Source organism: Acanthisitta chloris, unplaced genomic scaffold, assembly GCF_000695815.1.
Source record: "Acanthisitta chloris isolate BGI_N310 unplaced genomic scaffold, ASM69581v1 scaffold794, whole genome shotgun sequence".
Taxonomy (NCBI): domain Eukaryota; kingdom Metazoa; phylum Chordata; class Aves; order Passeriformes; family Acanthisittidae; genus Acanthisitta; species Acanthisitta chloris.
The window spans coordinates 101,718-124,601 of NW_008669637.1; the positions used below are offsets into that span (position 1 = coordinate 101,718).

Genomic DNA, 22,884 nt, shown 5'->3' on the forward strand with positions numbered 1-22,884 from the left:
AGATGATGAGTAAGAGCACACTGCTTCAGCACTGCCACTTCATTTAGTTTTCACTGCTACTCAAGAAGGCAACAAAGATGACAAATCTAAAATGCAGATCTAAGCAAGATACGCATCTGCCTCAGTTCTCTTGAACACATTCTGTCACACGTATTTTGCTTCATTACCTTAAGTAAGGTGGGTACCATCTAAACCTCTCTCTGGCAGTTCAGCTTATCATAGTTGAATCCAGAAGGTATAAAGAAACAGAATGCCCAGCCAATTTTTCCCCTCTTGTGAGATGTCTGCCAGCTTGCTGAGAGCCAAATGAAACCAGTTAGTAGAGGCAGCCAGCCTAGCCTAAAACAGCTTGACAGAAAATAAATGCTACAGACTACACATGGTGTGGTTTAATTTCAAAAGTGTTTTTAGACCATCACTTACAGGATTTTGTTTTCTCCATGTAAGAGATAATTAACAAGTTAAAGAGTTGTACTACTGAATATTTTATCCTATATTTGTTTCTAGCAAAACTTCTCACTGACGTTGGTTTGGGGCATCTCCCGTTGAAAGGCGTTTTTGCACCAGTTTCACTTTGTAGCCTTTCACAGAAAGGGCTATGAAGTGGTAATTACCAGAGTGGCTGGCTGCCCATTTGTCTTTGTATGGCCATGGACTTTCCCAGCTGCTGGATTATCATGAAATACGTTATTACATACTGATTTCTAAGCACACAAGCTAATGTCAGCAGCTGCAAATTATCCAGAGAAACTCTGTGCTTTAAATTTCTGAAAAGAGCTTTAGTTGTAAAACAAGATGATTAAATCTACCACTGGGATTAAAAGAAATATTGTTATTTTTAGTTATAAAAGTTATTCCTTGAATAATGAAACAAAATCAATACTGGGCAGTTTGTTGTAGCACACACGATATATTCTAGACCTTTTATGAGCCTCGCTGCCCTTTGCTGGACTCATTCCAACGCCTCAATGACCTTTTTAAATTGAGGAGCCCAAAACTGAACACAGCACTCAAGGTGTGGCCTCACCAATGCCAAGTACAGGGGGATGATCATTTCCCTAGGCCTGCTGGCCATACTATTCTTGATACAGGCCACGATACCATTTGCCTTCTTGGCCATCTGTGCACACTGCTGGCTCATATCGAACCACTGTCCACCAGCACTCCCAAGTCCCTTTCTGGCGAACATTCAAATCACTCTTCCCCAGACTGTAGCACTTTATGGGGTTGTTGTGTCCCAAGTGCAGGACCAGCACTTTGCCTTATTGAACCTCATGCAGTTGTCCTCAGCACACTGACCAAGTCAGTCCAGGTCTCTCCATAGAGCTTCCTACCCTCCGGCAGACCGACACTCCCACCCAACTTTGCGTCCTCTGCAAGTTTACTGAGGATGCACTCAATCCCCATGTCCTAATCATCCATAAAGATGTTAAACAGGACAGGTCCCAGTATTGAGCCCTGGGGAACACCACTAGTGACCAGCCACCAATCAGATTTAGGTCTACCAATCACAACTCTCTGGGCCTGGCCATTCAGCCAGTTTTTTACCCATTAAAGACTCCATCCCTCTAAGTCAGTTTTGCTAGAAGTATACTGTGGGAAACAGTGTCAAATGCCTTGCTGAAGTCCAGATAGACCACATCCACAGCCTTCCACTATTAGAAAGATAATAGGTTGATCAAGCAGGACCTTCCTTTCATAAATCCATGCTGGTTGGACTTGACCTCCTGGCTGCCCTGCATGTGCCATGTGATGGCACTCAGGATGATCTCCTCCATGACCTTGCTCTGAACCAAGGTTAGGCTTACAGGCCTGTAGTTCCCTGGATCCTCCTTCTCCCACAGATGGGTGCCATGTTTGCTAATTTCCAGTCAGCTGGAACTTCTCCAGATATCCAGGACTGCTGGTAGATCATTGTAAGTGGCTTAGCAAGTTCTTTTGACAGTTCTCTCATTACCCTTGGATGGATCGCATTAGGGCCCATGGACTAGTGAGCACCTAAGTGGCATACGAAGTCATTAAGCATCTCCTCCTTGATTATGAGGGCTTCACTCATCTCCCCATCACTAATATCCAGCTCTAGGAGCTGGGTTTCCTAAGGACAACTGATCTTGACATTGAAGACAGAGGCAAAGATGGCATTGAGTACCTCTGCCTTACCCATATACCCTGTTACTACACTACTCTCTCCATATATCAACTGATGGACACCCTCCTTGACCCCGTTTTTGCTCCCAATGTATTTATAAAAACTTGACTTCAATGGCTAAATGAAGTTCCAGCTGGGCTTTGGCCCTCCTAATCTTCTCCCAACATGATCTCTTGGCATCCTTATAGTCTTCCCAACTTGCCTGACCCTTCTTCCAAGATGAAGTTCTCATTTTTTCCTCACCAAGCTCCAGCCTAAGCTCTGTTTAACCAGGCTGGTCTTTTTCTGAGACAACTTGACTTCCTACACATAGGGACAGTCTGCTCCTGAATGTTTAACAATTTGTTTTTGAAACACTCCCAGCCTTCCTGAACTCAGTGCAGAACACATTTGATTAAGTCACTGGAAAGACTGGGACTAAGCAAAGCAAGATGCAATCTGTTTTTCAATCTATGTCTTTTCATCTGCTAGGGGCTATGTGATTGAGGGATCTTAAAGTGGGCAATTCATCTTTCTTCCCTGCAGTTACTCTCCATGCTTTGAGCATGTATTATTTTGGCCTCCCCAGCCACTCTGCAGTCTGAATTGCCCAAGTGACTGGGAGTCTAAATACCTATAGCAGCTACTTGATGTCTTACCTACAGGTTATTCTTCACCATACCCCAGTATTGCACTCCTGCCTGCTGCAGGCTCCTCATGGCTGACCAGGCAGCTCAGTTGCCAGCTCTAGGAAGACTCAGCTGAGCCAGCTCTCAGAAAGCTGTCTGCCAGCTGATGTAAGGTTTTTCTTGGACAGGAGTCAGAAAAAGCACTCTGTACACTTTCCATCTGATCCACATTAAATGAGCCTTACAGTAGCCAAACACCATGAAGCAACAAACATCTGCACTATGGTAAAAAGGTGTCTATTTTTCATTTTCCACGGTAGAGAAGAAGAGTGGTACATCCAAACAGAATGAAGGCATACATGTGTCACATCACATGCATCTGCTTCCTTGAACCAGCACACCTGGCAGCAGTAAGGCAGACATGGTACCACCAGGTTTCACCCTCAGCAGCACATGATGCCTTCCAGGGACCTCTGGCACACAGACTTTGGTTGCCATCACATGCTGGGCCACTGTTCCTTCCCTGCTATAGTTAAACAGGCAAGGCAGTGCATATCCATGGTGGTATGTGGGCAGACCCTACATGCCTCATTTCCAGGGTTTCTAGGGAAAGTTTGAGGCCATGGAGACAGCTGATCTGTGAAGCCTGTGCACACCTTTGTGCAGAGCTGAAGGCTTAGTGTGGCCCTTTATATTTTTACTATTTATTACTATTATTACTATTACTATTTATTACTATTATTTATTACTATTTATATTTTTACTTATTTACTTTTTCCCTGGCCAATTCCTCTCTGCTCCCCTTCTCCCTTACTCACAATTATTTCCCTCTGAAGAAAAGGAAAAGCAAGCTAAAGAGTATGTTCAAAATTATCTTCCATGATGCTCCTCTACGAAGTAGCATGGCCAGGAACTGGTATGACCCAAATTTCATTGTAAAACATATGGTAAAAAAATCTATGAAATCTCAGAAATATATGCTATGCAAAATGATATTTTTCTTCTACCATTAAAAGAAAGCTTTAGAGCTAGTATTAATATGCAGAAAAATGTAAGTTGAGAAGCATTATTCCCAGAATAACAATAGAGGATGAGTTTATCTGTGACCACATAGCACACCACTCTAACAATCAGAGATAAAAGGAAGGTTAATTAGTAAAGAAATTGAGCCAGACACCAGTCCTGCACAACAAAAAAAAAGCTTACATATACCAGAAATATCAAAAAACACACACTTAAGATCCTCGTGCAAGATTATAGCATGAAGCACTATAGGCTTATCCAGGAACACCAGACAACTTAATTACATTTTCTACTGAAAAATTAAACCATATGCACAGCTCATCAGATCAAGCTTTCTAACATGTGTCTGATTTTGATATCCAACATCTGCCTGAAAATGAGATTTTTATTTCCCTCATGAAATCCGATTCCACTTCCATGGCCAAACTCAAGCAGCATTGATGGAAAGAAGTGAGGGGAAAAAGAACAAGTGTTGGGTCATCTGATTTAGCTTTACAGCAGAAAGGTCAACCTCTAAATACTAAAAATCTTAGAATACAATAACTCTTTCTTCACAGGTGAAGGCAATGTAAGAATAGCAAAAATTTTTTTCCTCAAAAAATATATCCTAAATTGTCTTTTTTTTTTTCCAGTAGGACTACAATTAATTAGGGTCTCAGTCCTCATTAAACAATTCCACCCACACTGTAGTGCTATCTCACTAATTTTGGATGTCTCCCTGAGAAAACCATGCAGAATGACTGCACATGTGTGATGTAAAGACAAAGAAATTACACAATGCTTCTGCTGGATCAGCTCATCTGCCACCTTCACATCACCTGTCACCTGCTGTCACTGAGCAACATGAAGCACAATGAGGTTAGAAACCTACTCAACATGAGGATCTAGGCAACAGTCAGTGCTCCAGTTGCTATCAGCTGAACAACAGTTATACCAAGGAGAACCATATAAGTAGCAATTTAACTCCAAAAAATGGTTGCTGTAGGTGTTATTTTAAAGTTGTTACACCAATAAAAAGTGCTTTTCTGAAGGAAGAACACAAGCCTGCATATTCCATCTGTATTTTACCTTATGTTAGCAATTTGCTTGCCCATTTTTTTAGCAGCCTCTTTCCAAAGCATCTTGAACTTTCTTTGAAAACTTTATTTCACTTAGTGTACAGAAGAGCTCTGTATAAAGAAACTTGGCTAAACTTTCTGCCCCTCAAAGATCTGAAGTTTTAGAGTTATTTCTTTCTTTTCTGCAACAGAATTATTCTTTCCCAGGACTTTGATGCCCACAGAAGGGATGCCTGCATGCATGCTCACTCAGTGCCACCAGCTTCCTGCTCCAAATAGAATCCTTTGGGGCAGAACAGCTGATTTTATACCCTTATGGTTCAAATCCAGCAGGAAATGCATGAACATACAAATCTTTTATGTTATATGGAGAAGTTTGAAATCACTAGTTATTTTATGGCACGATTTTCTATTCCCATTGTGGATCTGAGAAGCTTTTCAATAAAAAAAAAATCCCACAAACTAACCTTCAGATTGAACTCAACATGGTCCTGCAAAAGTATGAACAGCTCAGCACTCCCAGGAAAAAGTGGTATAGCTGAAAATTAGTTCTGCCAACTCTATTTCAAACCGCTATGAAAGGATCATTATGAATGTTCACTTGCAACATTCACCCACACTTATACTAATAGCCTGTATTTTGACTATAAATTTCCTGGTGACGGAAATGCAATACAAAGCAACAGCAAAGTGTCTTGCCCACGCTGCTGTCAATTTAGCAGAAAAAAAATTAACCTGCATCCCTCTGGTTCAAGAAAAGTTTCAGCAACACACATTACACAGCAGGATCTGGAGCTGTGTATATGATCTTTTAATGATTTCCAAGTAGTGTTTGCTCGTTACATTCATTAAAATAATAGCCCAGTCCTTTCAGGGTCGACAGTTTTCTAAAAATGAAACTGCTTTATTTCAGCTTCATCCATTACCAAGAGTAGGAAATCACACACCAGAAGGGGGTTCCTTCTCACCAAGCAATTTACAGGATACTCCTAGATGCTGCAGCATTTGGAGAAGCCAGCCAGCACAAGGGGTACATTGTTAGAAGCCCCCTGCCTCGCAGGGCACCCTGGCTCCCCTTAGGGCAAGGGTTCAAAGGCTTTATACAAAGCAGTGGAAGGAGCAAGCTACAATTCATCCTCTGCCCCGTTTTTTTTCTCCTGGCCTGGGGTGCCAGAGCTGATGCTTTGGAGACAGGTTTCAAGGATCATGTCTCCACCTTGATTTTCTGCACTCTTCTGACTTGAGAAACTCTCCTGAAGGCTGGTGGTAGACAGAGGGTTGGGGCTGTCTTTCCTTCCCTGTCAGGATTAGTCCCACAGGAGCACAGACGCAATCAAGCTATTACACAGAAGGGAGTTTTGTTTCCATTTGGCATCAGAACTGATACAGAGTCAAAGGGAGGATCAGCACTGAAGATTCATTTGTATATCAAGGGGAAATCCAGAAGCCATTGAAATTGTTTACAGCAGGTTGAAAGAATAATACGAAGAACAAACATGGCACTGACAGATATCCAGACAGCATCTGTAGGCAAATCTGAATGCCTTTAGCCCAGCTAAATTTCATCAACATTTACATATAATTTAAGGATTTTATTTCTAATATTTAAAAAGCACCAAACTATGAAAGTTTCAGAGAAATGGGAGTCATCATGCCTTCCGCACCCCCTCCCAACTTTGCTTTGTGATTGACTTGAATTTACCTGGCAGAGCAAAATGGTTCAATCAACTGGTGCAGATGACAAAGAAGGGAATGGAGGAAAAGGCGTCATGCACTGGGGAGCTGAAGGATGCTGCTTGTGCAGCTCTGTGGACAGGATTTTTCTGTGACAGAAATTCACAGAATTGCTGCGAAGTTTCACACTGCAAGAACAGGTTACCCAGAAGTTTGGAAAAGGCAAATAACACATGCAGTATGAGAAGGCAGACCCATCATCTTGTATCCAAACACTTAATTCTTCCTACATAGACTCATCTGGAAGCTTCAATTGTCATTTGAAATCCCTGTGTTTAAGAGTATGATGGCAAACTACAGCAAGGGATGTTTCCCTACCAGATACAAGAGCAAGTCAGGAGTGATGTGTCAAGGATTTGCAGTATCCCATAGAGGCCACTCCCCTCAGTGGGAATCAGGGCACAAGTATCTAGATTTGTTTCAAGACAAAGAGCTATGAAAGTTGAAAATATCCATCCATGATTTGTATGAATTCAAAGTTTACTAGGTAGCCCCTTTTTTATCATGGCCCTCCCCTTTTGTGATATCAAAATGTCTTTACTTCTGTACTGATGCATTCCTGGTCACACCACTGACAGCTCTTTCACACAGTGGGTTTGGAGAGAGTGTAAACACTTAACATTTTTCAGTCTATCCAAATAAATCATTCCAGTTTGCTGCTGGAGGTAAGAAAGGGTGAAAAATAGCACCAAATCCTTCACTTTCATGTAATGGCACTAAAGTTAAAAACAGATTTATAAAATATTCTAATCCTTAATCTCCCTTCAAATCAAAGTGATGGCCAGATTCACTAGTGATTAGAGACTCCAAGAGCTTTATTTGTAAATGGCTGGCTCAGACTCTGCTAAATCCTTCTTCTTTTTATTTAGCCAGTTTGGTGACCTGGTAACTATCCAAAACATAAATTTTAATAAGAAAAATATCCAACCACCTCTAGCACATGAAACCTCTGTAACAGACATTATAGAGGGGGAAAAAAAAAAAAGGTGTTAGTTCATACAACACTGAGGGGGAGGGGAGACCTTTTCAGCAGCAGATGAATTCAATGTTGAGAAGAGGCCTGAATCTTTCACACAGGCAATGTGTTTTGTGGTTTCCTGCACAACTAATCTGTTGTTACTTATTCTTTTTTCCTGCAGTATAGATGGACCCTGTGTAGCAGGGAACAGGGTTTTGAAGAACAGCCCTCATTTTGTTCAGTACAATACAGCCTTCTCAACTCTTACACTGCCACTTGAACCCTCAAACTGTACACAGGCAAGAGGAGGACAATTTTGAAATGAATAAAGCAAATAACTGATTAGAGCCTCCTCTGGGTGTAATGCCACATCCCAGCTTAAGGGCTAGTAAAAGCTTTTATATAGTAATTTCCATACCTGGTAGTTTATGCCAACACTCCCTACAGGTATTTCTCAGCCTTCTAAAGCAAAGAGATAGTTGTTGATGTCCTGGACAGATTTCCAATCAGATGTTTGGTGAAGGTCAGAATGGAAGGCATTACATATCTGTATGCACACAACCAACTGGCATCCACTGCAGACTAGTGGATAGCTTCATTTGTCTAAGAAAAAGGTTTTAGGCTTTATCAGTGACAACTTATATCGCAGACAAGGAAGGTTTGCTGATCTACTATGACTCACCCAGATTAATACTTCCCAAAACAAATTTAGTAAGACACAAAGAAATATAAAGTGCCCACAATAATGCAGAAAAAAAAAATTACCACTGAAAGCCATTTTTGGTGAATGTTGATATTTTTATATTCCAACACTCAAGAACACAATTCACATGCTAAATGTGTTCCACGTAGATAAAGTTTTAACAGATTTTTATCCATGAAGGCTCAGAGACATGCAAGCATGAATCCCAAAAGATGAAGGAATTCCCATTCTCATAGTTAGAAGTGAAAGGAGTGGGCTGGAGAGGGAAATGACTGTAGTTAAAACTGTCAAGGAGTCTCAAGAAATGAATATTCATTGCCTGACCTGAATCTATTCCAGTTTCACATGGTATGAGAACAGAACATTTGTTTCTAGACGAAGAACAAAAAAATAAATGGGTTTCCATGGCTTCCCTGGGTAAAGCTATATTTGAGTTTGTTTTGAGGTAGCACTTTTCGCAAAATGGTTTGGTTAATATTAAATAGTTCAGAGCACTTCAGGCTGGTAAAGGATAAAGTAGTTAGATTGCTGGCTCACTAAAATAATATTGCTTTCAAGCATTGTACAGTAAACAAAAATAACCCCCTTAATTTCAAGCAAAACCCAAAACATCATCAGCAGGAGACCTCTGTTCAGACTGCACTCAACAGGATGGAATTTATTACTCAATAAGAAAGTTCAGGATGTCAGAATTCTGCCATTTGGTGCAAAGCTGGACATTGGCGTGAGAAGCAGGTGTGACCGAGCAAAGAGGTGTTCAAGCATGCTAAAGCAAGCACGGCCTGTGAACTCCTCCAGAACACTGAGATTTCATTTACTAATTTGTCCTCTTAAAGTGGCACTTGTTAGTGTTAGGCTTCTGAAGACAAATGTGCCCAAACACAAGGACTTCACACACTTGCCTCTGAGGAGAGCATATGACTAACCTACCTTTTAAGGATACCTATGCTGAGCTATGAGACAAGGGGCAGGACTTCAAGAGTTACTCCTGCAGGAAATTCTGCACTGAGAGGGATTTAATTCTATCTTTCACAAGCAACTTTTGGCAAGTGTCGTTACCAGCACTGTGACAAAGAAATTGTGGAAGATGGAAAAGGGGGAGACAAATAATTAAAAAAAAAATTTAAAAAAATGGTGATAGTAATGGTTATATCTAGCAAGAAAATAAATCCACATAAAATTATAAAATTATGAAGCTTAGAAATCATAGTCTTTTAGCTACAAAAAAGAAACTCTACCCTAGTTAGCATAGTGGCAGTACATCTATCACAAGGCATGAGGGGAAAAGAGAGGTGAGGACTCAGAAGAAGGTATTTGGCATCTCTCCCAGAGAACTGCTAAGCCCTTTCTGTCCATCCCTGCCTGAAGCCCCAACCCACCAGATCACAAACAAGAGCTTCCAATGAACTAACTTATGTCCTGGTTTAAGGAAAATCCAGAACTGCGTATATGAAAGACGAAACAGTGAGGTTCAAGCGTATCAGTGTCATTACATTACAGTAAGAAAATTTGAGAGCACACACAGTTTTGGGGAGGTGATATGAAAAATAGGCAAAAGGTTGTTTGTTCTTTAAAAAAATTCCTAAAATGTAGAGTTTGGTTTCTGCTTCTACCTGGTCACTTTGTGAAAAATTACATGGATGGTTTGACTAGCCTAAGAAGTAACCTGGAAGGGTGGGGAAAACTTTGTGTAAGCAAAAAAAGAACAAAGTTGAAGAAGGAAGAAAACTGTGTGCATCAGCATGACCGCTCAGAGGAGCATGAGTATTCCCAACTTGGATGCATCCAAGGGTTTAAACCAGTAGGATCCAGTTTTCACAAGTTCACAGCTATCAGCAGAGACCTTCTCTCTCCAGAGAAGGGAAGAGAGGGGGAGGAGAACCAGCAAATTAGCCAAGGAAGGCCATCTGTTGAGTGAACCTCAGCTATGAACTCAAGACCTGCCCTTATGAGGCTCAGACATTAATAGAAGTGTCCAGAAAACATCAACAGCTAAGCTGGAAAATTCCTCTAAATCAACAAAAATGAAGGGAAAAAAATAAATAAAAAAATAAGGTGTCTTATTCCAAAATAGTGTTACCATATGCTACACCAATTAGTCTCAAATAAGATACAAAATAAACCTTACAACAAATTCCAGAGTGAGAACATTCCTAGTAACTTTGAAGGCGTATTCTCATCAATTAGGAATAAGTGAACAGTTAAATGGTATGCACATGCCAAATTTTCTGCTGGCAGTATTTGAAAAGTTTAGAAAGAACTATTTTGGAGAGATACAAGGCAGAAAAGGGAGTGGGACAAAAAGCCTCCCACACACATCCCCAGCTCCTAGCAGAAAGGGAGAAAACAATGAATCTCAACATCAGCTCCAGATTTCATGTAATAACTCAGAAGGTAGGGAACCAGAGCAACATGAGAAATTAGAAACAGAATCCAAACTAGAAACAGCTGGTGTACTGCAGGTGATAAAGACAGGTTTATCACTTTCCTCATCTTGCTGCCCAACTCTTAAGAGCATCTCATAAAACAAGATAAAATTTTAGATGAAAATTGTGAATTTTAAACTAAAAACTTCAGTACTACAGATTCAGCATTTAGTAACAAGCAGGAAATAAAGGGAAGGGATTTCTATCCTTACAGAACACATCTGTAATGTTCTTAAGGAATCATACAATTCAATCTGTCAGGGACCTCTGGAGGCCATGAAGTCTAATCTGCTACTTAAGGCTAGACTAACTTGAAAGGTGGATCCCAGCACCCAGTTCCATCAGAGTTTGAATGTGACCAAAGATGGACATTTCATGGCACCTCTAGGTAATATCCCTTACTGGTTTTAACCATGATTGCGGTGACAAAGCTTTTCCTTACATCCAAGTGTAATTTTCTCTGTTGGATGCTGCATGCATTGCTCCTTCACTGTGCACCTCTGAGAAGAGCCTCACTTGTTTTCTCTAGGAAACCCTTTTGGCTGGTGGAGACAGCCATTCCCTACATTTCTTTTCTCCAGGCTGAACAAGCCTAACTTCCCCCAGCTTTTCTCATACACCAGGTGCTACAAGCCCCCAAATCAACCCAGTGACTTTTTGCTGTTGATCACTAATTCCAGATATACTCAAATTTGCAGAGAGCTCTTCACAGATAAATAAGCTTGTCAGTAAGATCATTCCCAAGTCAGCAATCTCCCTTGACATTCCCTTTACCATAGTATGCTGCTGCCGTTTCCCTCAACATGAAATATGTATAGTGTCATAATTTTATCTATAAATGGTTAACAAATACTGGAAATGTAAGCCTAGGCTGCTCTACCCCAAAATAAAGACATGATATGTTTAATGTGAAAAATATTCACACCACCAACTACTTGGTTCCATTTTTTCCTCAGATTTTACAGTTTTCAGGATATATTTGTATAGTAGTTTCTGGCATTTCCTTACTAAGAATGAAAAACTTGCAGCAGTAATTATGTAACTCCAGAAACTGTGGTGTTAGACAAAATAACAAGTGCAACAATTACTGCAGTAAAAAAAAAGAAATTAAAAATCAAGATTTGAGAGGAATTCCCTTGATGGTAAGTGAAAAGTCTCTTCCCTGCTATGAGAAGAAAAAAAGCCGAAAGATGCTCCTCTGACATCAAAATTGATAGAAATCCTAATGACCTAAAAAGAACAGGCACAAAGACAGAAACAGCCACTTTCAGACAGAGATTACAAAATGTCAGTCATAGGAAAACCCTCCTTCCCCTCCCATGAGAGCTCCTAATCTCCCATTTACCCACCCCCACCACTCCCCGTTTTGCAAAATAAATTATGAAGCCAGAAGGAGCCAGCATAATCATCTAAGTCTTTATCTCTTTGATAGCACAAGCCAGAGGATTGCAATGAATTATTTCTTTTGAGTTAAGGCTTATGGGTTTTTGCTTTTTCCAAAAGGGATGAAAAAAATTCCCCTGTCAATCTTGACTGAAATATTTCCAGGGAAGGAAGTTCTATCCTCAAATTCATAGTTTTTGCCTTATGCTGATTGCTACCATTTTGTTTACATTCAATTCCAGTTCTGATGTGACTTGGCCTGGCAGGCACTTTCAGCTTGAACATTACATGGCTTAATTTCACTGCTTCGATAAGGGAAAGCTCTTCAAGACTACAGCTGAATAAAACTAACTTCCCTTCCAAACCCCCCAAGTTTGCAAACAATATTATTTTCCAGCCTATCATGTTGACATGCCTCTTCTAGAAACCCTGCTTTTCACTCAGTGTCTCTTCCACTGTGAAAACCAGACGTAAATTGTATTCTGTCTGCAGTCACATCAGTCCCAAAAAGAGATTTGTATATGCCTCTGTTTTATATAGCCACTGGTTACATGAGGCTCATTCACCACAGAAATTGGACAAAAAAAATCTCACAGTGGATAACCAAGCCCTTTTCAGAAATGGTGCTTCTTAAAATAGTGTTTCATGCTCCTGTAACTATAACTTATATGCCTTTTTTCCTACATATATTATTTTTATATCTATCTGTAATGAAATAAATACCATTTTAATGTAGAATAATATCTAACCTGGTTTAATTTTCTACTTATGTCTGACTTTCAGTTTCCCAGACCTTGAATTCATTAATAAAAAATACTAAAGCACACACATTTGAGAAAGGATGAGTATGAACAGAGCTTTATAATACTTGGGTTCTTATATCATAGAAAACAAGAGCAGATGTCCAAAGGTTCCCTCTTCCCTCCCTTCTCACACTTCTGATACAAAATTTGTTACCTCTAAACCAATTCTGGCAAACATCTGACCTGCTCTTAAAGCTTCCAACATAGGAGATGTTTCAAACTGTCAAGGGAATTTATGCCAATCTGTAGCATCCTTACATTCAGAAAAGATTTTTGGGTTACTTGGAATAACTCATTTAAATCTCCCTTGCTAGGACTGTTCCCTTCACAAGTTGTGTTTCCTAGCTCTTGATTATTCTTTCTGCTGTAGTCTGGATTTTCAATTGTCTGCATTTTTCTTGATGTTCCATGTCAAAAGTGAACATGCTGATGCCTTACCAACAGCTGAGAGAGCAGAACTGTATCATCCACAAACTAAGTTTCATCTCAGACACTTCACCCCCCGCTTTCCTTAAGGCAACATCATGACACAGTTGACTCATGTTCAGATTTATAAACAGAAGTAAACTATTACTAAACTTGTTTTCCATTTCTAAATATCCAGCTGAAAATAAAATCTTTGATGTCTGTTGCCAGCAATGTGCTTGATGCCTGTCTTTAACCTTTTTTCATGCTCTCATTCTAAAGCGGATTCCCTTTCAGCTGTCAAGAATTTTCAAACCGGAACAATCAGGAGCTTGGATGGTTGGTTTTCAGACATAACAGGAGGCCACTTTTAAAATAAATAATACAAGCATAGCAGAGCAGTAGATGCAGACCATAGATACTACTTGTTTGACTCTCAATTGCCTGTATGGGTGAAGCAGAAAGCTTTCGTTTTGGTTACCTCCAACCACCTTCCAAGGTACCAACTCAGTGTGGACAATGTCTTTGCTATTTCTTCCGGAAAAAGAAACTGTATCATTTAAAAAAAAACCCAAACCAACAAATAAAGAACAGGGGAAAAGAGCTACTGATGGCAAATACAGTATTTTTAAAAAACAAGCTCATGTGTCACATGAAACAGAAAAAGAAACAGAAAAAGAACATTTGCCCTGTTCTTTCAACTTTCAGTGAGGTAGAACATCCTTGAGAACTGAACCACAATTAGGAAAAAAGGCACTAGCAATGATCACTAAGGTAAACAAGCAAAGTGTTCAGTAGCATACAGAGATTTCTGTATTTGCAGTAGTACAAAAATAGCCTAGAAAAACCCAACAAGAAAGCACTTGGGCTACAACCCTCTAAAACATTCCTGGGTTTAGAGAGCCTGTGCTTCTTATATACAAAACCAACTGCTGTCATCTCAGATATACTTCCCACATTTCTAAAAAGTGTGTATATAATCAACACTACAAATTGTACTGTATTAGAACATGACAGAATAGATGACATTTGTATTGAACATCACTACAATAGTTTTCTTAAGGGGATGCTGATGTCCAAGAGCAGTAAGGGCAGAGCAAGAAGGGCAGTGAGCTGAGGAAAAGTCAAAAGAAGCATTTTAAATATGTGAAACCATGGGTACGAGATATATTATGCATATATAAATGCAGGCATCTTAAGTTTCAATAGTTCCTAATGAACAGAGATGAACAAACACTATGAAGCAACTGTAGAAGTCTTAATTTTAATAATGAAGATTGCTATTTTTTCTAGGTGCTGCTGTACACAGACAAGTAGTGAATGGAACAATCTGTTGCTTAAAGCAATTAAATTTATGTCTTTACTCATCACCTCCTAAGACGTCATTAAGATATGCTTAAAAGTTCTGACATGGGCTTTGAATTTCTCAAAGTAAATTAGCCCAAGAAACAAATAACAAAACGCAAAGCTTCTGTTGAATACTCTCCTTCTGATATGTGTCAGGCAAACATGTTCTGGGCTTTTTTCACCTCCTAAGGAAAAGAAGTCACAAGCAGCATTAAGAATACATAAGAATTTACAGAAATAACCACTGAAGTAATACCATAAAAGGCAGAAATGAGCCATAAAATTAAGAGCTACAAAATGTGACATCTCGATGGTGCCTCCCAAGTAATGATTAATATTCTCCTTGCCTCATATATCCATACAAGTTCTGGAAGCTGCTATATGCCTGGCTATATCCTTCTTTCCAGAAAGAAATAAAAATCCCTGGATTTTTCTTTTAAATGCTGTAAACCAGAGTAGCATGAAGGAGTTTAAAGTGATCCAACTCCTGTACTTTGCACACTGACTGCAGAGGCCATCCTTAAACCAGCTTGACTCTCAAAAGCTGCTTTCAGGTATTAGCAGTTACACAGTGCTAGTCCTCTGGATTGTAGCAGGGAACATAATTTAAGAAATGGTTCTGCCTGGGCGATTTCTGAATCAGTGATTAAGGTAAATTTTATTGAATATCTCCAAATACAGCATTTTATAACAATATTCAAATCTGACAGAAGAGGGAAGTACTTTTAAACTGAGCAAATACCATTAAAACCATCCTCATTTATAATGAAAAATGCTACTGATTTACCCAAGACCAACAGAATGAATTGCATTTTGTGTTAATGAACATAGTTTAGTCTTTTCTCTAACTTTATTTTTCATATTTTACTAAACAGAGTTTTCTATTAAAAAATAGTTTTTCTAGTTTTCCTGGTGCAATCCATTCTCAGCTGCAGGATGAAAGTGACAACCATAGCAGAGACTTCAGTCTTTTATGGAAACAATGTTATTATTACCAAGATAAACACTATATGAATTTTAACAACAGACTTGTCTGGAAACAGCATATGAAAGCATCCTGAGTTTTAGAAATACTTCTAGATGTCCAGTCAATATTCTTTTAAATCAAGTGATTAGATACCTTTACCCCCAAACAATCAACAACAAGCACCCTTGAGAAGTACTCGGTTTATCTGACTTTTCAGCATGCTGTCTGCTTAAGTACTAGTAAGCTCCCAATAAAGACTAATCAAAGAAATCTATAAAGGTCAATCACTCACTTTCTTACATAGATACAATGCTGCACTTTTCACTCTACAGACATTATCTCTAGATGCATGTAAAGCATCTTAACATACTTATCTTCTATTACATGCCTAGCATATCATATTTGCCCTTATTGCCTCCCACACAATGCTTATAGTGACTATAATGTGTAGGATGTGAAGTAAAACAGTGATAGGACATTATTTAGAGAATCAAAATTTTCTTAAAATCGCTTTGAGTTCAAACCTATTAAAAAACACCAGTAGGGGCTTTTCACATGGTTAAAGTGTCTATATTAAAATCCTGCATGTGTAGCCTCTTTAATCCAGATTAATCACAGATGGTGAATACATGCAGTATAAAAGAACATGCACCCAGCTCACTCTCTGAACCCTTCGTATACTGGTAGCTAGTAAATGAATGCTTTTGAGAAGGTCTTACAGAAGGTCCCCTTTAATCCATTCTCAATCAGGTAAGTGCAAAATTACGTAGTAAGCAACCATCTTTTAGTCTTCTAAAGGAGAACTGGTTGAGATTAGAGATTAGGAAGGGACACGCAGGGTTAGTGACACATTACAGCACAGAAATACATTAGTCAGGGTTTGTTTGGATTTCTCAGTTTTTTAAAAAATACTATTGGAATTAATTAAAAAAAGATTTCTCTATTTTAACCGTATAAACCAAAAACATAATAGCTATTTTTAAAAAATCTTCAGTGGATTTTTCTACTACAACACCCTTCATCATAGTTCACTTGATTTTGGACTACAGGCATCATCTCTCTTCCATGCCTCAGAAACTAGGCAATCATCAGGCTCACCTTCAACACAAGAGGTCTAGCTTTCCACTCAGCCAGACCAGGGACTGATGTTCAGGTAAGCACTTCTGGCTACTCTGTAAGAAGGCATCCAACACGGCTATTTTTCTCCTCCCTGCGTAACAAGAAAGCCTCCTCTTCCTCACTTGCAAATTTTGCTGGTGCTGAAGCAACAACAATTAGAAGAGGTCCTAGCTGAATGCACCACTCCCCTTCTATGCTGAATGAGGCTTTGAGCAACCTGATCTAGTGTAAGGTGTCCCTGCCCATGGCAAGGGTGTTAGAACTATATGGTCTTCAAGGTCCCTTTCAACCCAAAACAACCTGTAATTCTATGAAAAACAACATGGTGCCCACAGAGCATTAAATTGGGTGCTTTCCACACTGGTACCTGCTAGGTAATAATGCCTAGTCACAGAGAAATGAAAGTGCAAAATTTCATCCTGTAAAGCTGAGATCAGACACGGAGATAATTTTCTTCTGTATGTCAAACTGTGTTTTGCCCTCTTAGTTCAATTCTCAAATCCTCCATTTATTCTTCCCGCCGAGGACTCCATATGTGTCATCCCTCTCATGCAGTGCAAAAATAGCTGTTCCTCCCTAAGGACCATGTGCCTAAAAGTCTGCCTGCCTTTTCCAAATGTATCTTGTGAAATTCCAGCTGGTCTAACAAAAATATTATGTCTCTCTATATAACTTGTTGTTGCAGCAAAACAACATACCTACAAACACTACAGCTACTGCTCGTCTCTGCCTGCATTTTTCCTTCCTCCTCACTTTTTCCACAAAGAAATAAGCCATTCCAGGGTATCCTGGTTTTTAATCTTTAGCTAAGAGATGGTTGTGGCAGAGAGACTGCCACCCAGAAAGCTGTCATTTATTTGATTTACAGGAAAAAGATTGAAACTGCTCAGACTGCTTGCCAAAGGCCTTCTGCTCTCTGATACCTCAAACATCTGCTGGCATTTTGGCATCAGGGAGATGTAGCATCCACAGAATCCTGAGACTGGAAAGAGTCACCTGGGCCATTAAGTTCAGGTTTCTGATCAGTCACAGACCATCACATAACAGGTCTCCAGTCCACCAAGACTTCCAGGATAATCAACTCCCACTGATTGTCTCATTCTGGACTTAGACACAATGGGATTTTGCATTGGCCTCTCAGCAAGCAGCAAAAAAGGACTACTCTACAGTTTACAGAAAGGCCAAAGTGATTCTTCTGCAAAAGGGGTTCATTGGATCGGAAAGTATTAGCAGCCTCTGTTTTCCATAGACAAAATGGGAAGATGACCAGTAGGCTGAGGGAGATGATTCTCCTCCTCTGCTCTGCTCTTGGTGGAATACTGTGCCCAGCTCTGGGGCTGCCAGCATAAGAAGGATGTGGACTTGCTGAAGCAAGTACAGAGGAAGGCCACAAAGATGATCAGAGAGTTGGAACACGTCTCCTACAAAGACAGGCTGAGAGAGTTGGGATTGTTCAGCCTGGAGAAGGCTCCAGGCAGACCTTAGAGCAGCCTTCCAATACCTAAAAGGGGCCTAACAAGAGAGCTGGAAAGGGACTTTTTACAAGGACAGGTAGTGATAGGACAAGGGGGAATGGCTTTAAACTGACAGTGGGTTTAGATTGGATATTAGGAAGAAAATCTTACCTGTGAGAATGGTAAGACAGTAGAATAAGTTGCTCAGAGAATCCCTGGACATGTTCAAGGCCAGGCTGGATGGGGCTTTGAGCAACCTAGTCTAATGGAAGGTGTTCCTGCCCATGGCACCAAGTCTAGAACTAGATCTTTGAGGTCCCTTCCAACCCAAACCATTCTATTATTCTATGATCTAGCTCTCCAATGGTCTCAGCAGAAAAGTGGCTCAAGGTTTATGAACCCAGGTTATACAAGTGTAGGCCCTCATCTTCTCCCAAGCAATCCTTTCACTTCCCAGAGAGGAGAGCACACTCCCTGCTGTAGTGCCCTTTGGAAGACGTGGCTGGCAGCTGCAGCTCCAAGTTTCAATTCAGAGAGATGACAAGCAGAAAGTCTAAGCTTCAATTAGGTGCTTTAACAAGTCTACTAACATTTATCCACCCATGCAAAATTTGCATTTGCTCCAGGACAGTCGTAATTATCCATAAACCTTAGGTCCTTATATAGACTTTAATTAATTGTGTTTATAAACTGCTTTAGAAGATTACAGACAACATCTGAGTCTCCAGGAAAGCCCTTAGGAAGCACTTAGTAAAGTAAGAGAACTGACAAACAAAAACACACCTGGATAAAGACAGATAACTGAATGTTTTGGTAGGCCCCCAACTGCTAACAAACAACATCCACCACAGATTCTGATTTGTCATCTACTACTTTTAAAATAACAGGGCAAATCCATTAGCCCCAAATACCACCTTAAGCAAAAAACTCCATTCAACTCAAGTTTACAAAAAAACTGAGCTAGGAAATGTACCCGTCTCTATTCTTATTAAGTAAAAAGTAATGCACACACTACAGAAAGTTTATGCTTCAGAGTAATGATGTAACAAAACCAAAGACTTGGTAGTTATAGTTATTCTTGGTTAGTCCAGAGGTAATATACAAATTAACACACTTTAATGCAGTATAGTGTCATCTCAAGCAGCTAGGCATAGCTGAGTCAATAAGCAATCAAGAATCCTCACAAACAGAAATTTGATCATCTAAGTTAGACCAGCTTGTCCTTTGATTGATGTAAGCACATGTCAGCCTGCACAGGAACTACTGCTTTTATATCTAAAATAACCTAAAGAGCAGCAAGTCTTTATATCCTACTCACCCACTAAGGAAGAATCAGAGTAGCAGAGAACTGACAGTGATCAACATATTTAGTAACCAAAACCTGGTTCTGTCCTCCTACTTTGCTGCGCTTCCTATTCGCATCACACGGAAGATGCCAACATTTAGTATTGCTAGGCTTGCTCCATCCCCATCATGTTTTCTGCTTTATTTTCATATAAGTTCCTACTTTGATACACCACCTAAGTGAAAATGTACCCAATGGACACATTTGGAGAAGATTTTCAGGAGAGTGTACTGCCCAGCAGCTCACATCTACAACAGCAGAATCGAGTGAGAAGCACCATACCTCTGTTTTTCACTTGGCTTGACGATGGGTTGAAGATCGTTGTATTACTTAAAAGAGAAAGCACTTTTTTCAAGTTCAGTTAGGCATGACCCTGAATTTTTGCTTTGCATTTAATTTTCTACCAATTGCCTTATATTTCCCTGCAGGGGCTTAGAAAAGTCATGTTAAGAGTACACACAGTTCAGTACACAAGAGACTTTTGATGGAAGAAGAGTTCCGAGTTGGTTACCCCTGTAGTAATGACTTTTAATGGTTCATAGACTACATTTAATGCAATTGTGAAAAGCAAGATTTTTTTGTTGTTGAAGTATCAGGATCTTTACTGAAAAAAATATTTAAATGGGTCAAAGACATAACATTGAAAGGAGAGCCCTGGAAAATTTCAACAGCAGGTAAGTGGTCCAACCCTTCAGTTAAGTTACAATGACTGTCTTCAACTCCACAAGTCTGCATGAGTTTGCTGTACTAAGGAGCAGCACAGAGCCACCACCACTTTGCTAGTTCAACAAAGATCAACTAGTAGATGATCCCACAGACCATAACCTAAAGGTCTTCTGCTGGAACCAAACACCTCTAGGAACAAGTTAACTCGGCAATATTTGTGAAGAGGAGCAATGAATAAATGAATGAAGTCTAAGACAGTTCCTCATAAGCACAGTTAATGTATCCAACTATCAAGCATAAGACTGACATTAGCTTGGAAAAAATCCAGGGGTCACAGGCATGATACAGGAAAGGAAACTACAGAAGGAGCTGCTGTATTTGCTTAATACATCTACTGCACAGACTGCTGTCAGTGGATTTTGTTCCAAGAAACTATACAAACAAAACAGTCATTACAGACAGAAGAGAGGGAAAGGGTGGGAGAGAGGCGAGAAGGATTTGATCTCATGATCTCTAACAAAGTTGAACAGCTGAAATGTTCACGGACAATGTCTGTGGAACTCGTTAATTTTCTGAATTATTGTGACAAACTTCGATTTCACAGCTTTGAAGGAGAAAACAACCACTTGCTTAAGAAACCAAGAAAGCATCACAGTTTGTCATTTAAACACGAGATTGTATTTAAACAGACAACTTGTTTATTCTTGTTGAGTCATTTGCATTCTTTAAGCTTTCCATCTTTTTCCATGATGGAAAATTCATTCACACATTGTCTATAATAGATTTTCTAGCAAAATAAATGGATCGAATTGTATATAATCTACTTTCTAATAAGATCACCAGAGAACCCTAAACACACACAAGTTTTATTTCTCACATTACCACCTTCTCAAATCACTGTATTTCATCTAGGAGGTTTAAACTGTGCTGTCTTGGCATGGAAGCATAAATGTTAAGCATAAAAAAAAGATGTTTTTATCACAAATTCTCCTAAGTTTAAGACTGTATGCACTGCAAATGTAAGGATGCCTTAAGATTACATACAAGTAGTCTTTCTTCATTCAGGTTTAGGAATAGGAAAAATGTCAAAGGGTAATCAGTTCTTCTCATTTCCTTCAGCTACACTGCCTTTCCGTTAAATTTAATTAATATACCATAAAAGGTGTTGCTTTTATATCAGACTGTCTGGAGAGTAATCACAGAAACAGAGCATTAGGTAAAATAATTACATAGGATACTACTGTCTCTTTCAAAGTTGTCTTGAGGAAACAGTTTACACAGGACTCTCAGATGACTGAGTAGATGGTAAAATTCACTGTAGTGCCAATTATTAATGAAAGCTTATTTTAGAGAAGTAAACTCACAGACAAGTATCTCTTGTAGCTCAGGAACTCCTTGTAGCTCAGGAACTCCTTGCAACTATGTCTTGAGAGGTGATTCTGGAGCTCATTACCTTCCAAAGAGGCTTAATTTTTCTGCAGAAGTATTTTTTTTCCTTCTCTAGTTCATCTTTATTTCTTCACTTGTTACTGTCAAGGAAGCTTGATATTACAACCTATCATTGTTCTGTTTTTTATAACAAGAACTTGGCCTTCAGGAACAGCCTCATACAACTCTGAATTGTTAATAGTCACTAAAAAGAGGTGGCAATAATGAGTAATCACAGTTCTCTATATATATTGAGAGAGAAATAAGTATGTGTGTATATATATATTTGTATATGCATGAATGTATATATTATATATAGAGTCATATATATGTATATATAATACATATACACACATAAATTTGAAAAACAAGGACCTTCCCTATCAATCCCTGCAAAGAAACAAACAAAACAAAAAATCCAACTTCTTAAACTCTTCATTTTTTCCCCTCCTATTTCCCCTTTTCCATATCTACACTTAAAGCATCTGTAGATATTGGGATAGCATACACCTCCCTCCTTCAGCACATAACCCTGACCCACTTCACTGTGGAAAGCTAGTGAAACAGGCCTCAAATATTTCATTCTGCAGCTGGTCTTTAAGCCCTAATAACCAAGGGAGGTTGAAGTCACTCTCTAATCTCCTAATGTGTAAGAATCAACAGAGCTCCCCTTTGAGCAGCCAGCCTACGCTGGAGCGCAGAACAGATTGTGTCAAGTGACAGCTGCTTTCTGGCAGAACATGCAGGCTCCCTACCAAGAAAAAGAGGCAGGAAGCATCAGTCAGTTGTGGAAGAGGTTGCCAGCTTAAAAAAAATAAAAATCATACAGCCATTCGAAGATCCATGCAGCTCTAGAGAGTTGCCTGGATACACACTAAATGTATATACTCTGTTGCCATCTCCTCTCCAGCTCTCCTTTGCTCCTTGCCTCTTCCCTATTCCCCACAGGATGATTTGCCTATGCATCTGAATGGCCTTTCATATATTATGGCTGCTCTACAAAGATAAATAATAAAGGATTGTCAAGCTCTCTAACTAGTTAAACCAAGTTTGAAATTGAACATGTCATACAGATGCTCACTTTTCTTTAAGAAAGAATTAGATGTAAATGAGCTACAGTCTGATGACTGACCATGGATATCACTATGTGCATATACACATGTACAAACACATGGAAGCATGTTTCTTGCAATTGTGTCAGCATGCAACAACAAGACATGAAATAAAGTATGGTTTAATGGCTCCGTGTTCATAGAATCATCAGGGTTGGAAGAGACCTTTAAAGTCATCAAGTCCAACCATACCATT

General features: G+C 39.5%; 1 protein-coding gene across 1 annotated transcript in view; it reads right to left on the reverse strand.

Annotated features, from left to right (window-relative positions):
• GAREM (GRB2 associated, regulator of MAPK1) overlaps positions 1–22,884 on the reverse strand; it is a gene marked incomplete at its 5' end in the record, with an annotated part of 76,186 nt that overhangs the window by 31,660 nt on the left and 21,642 nt on the right. The gene's annotated exons all lie outside the window — the stretch shown is intronic.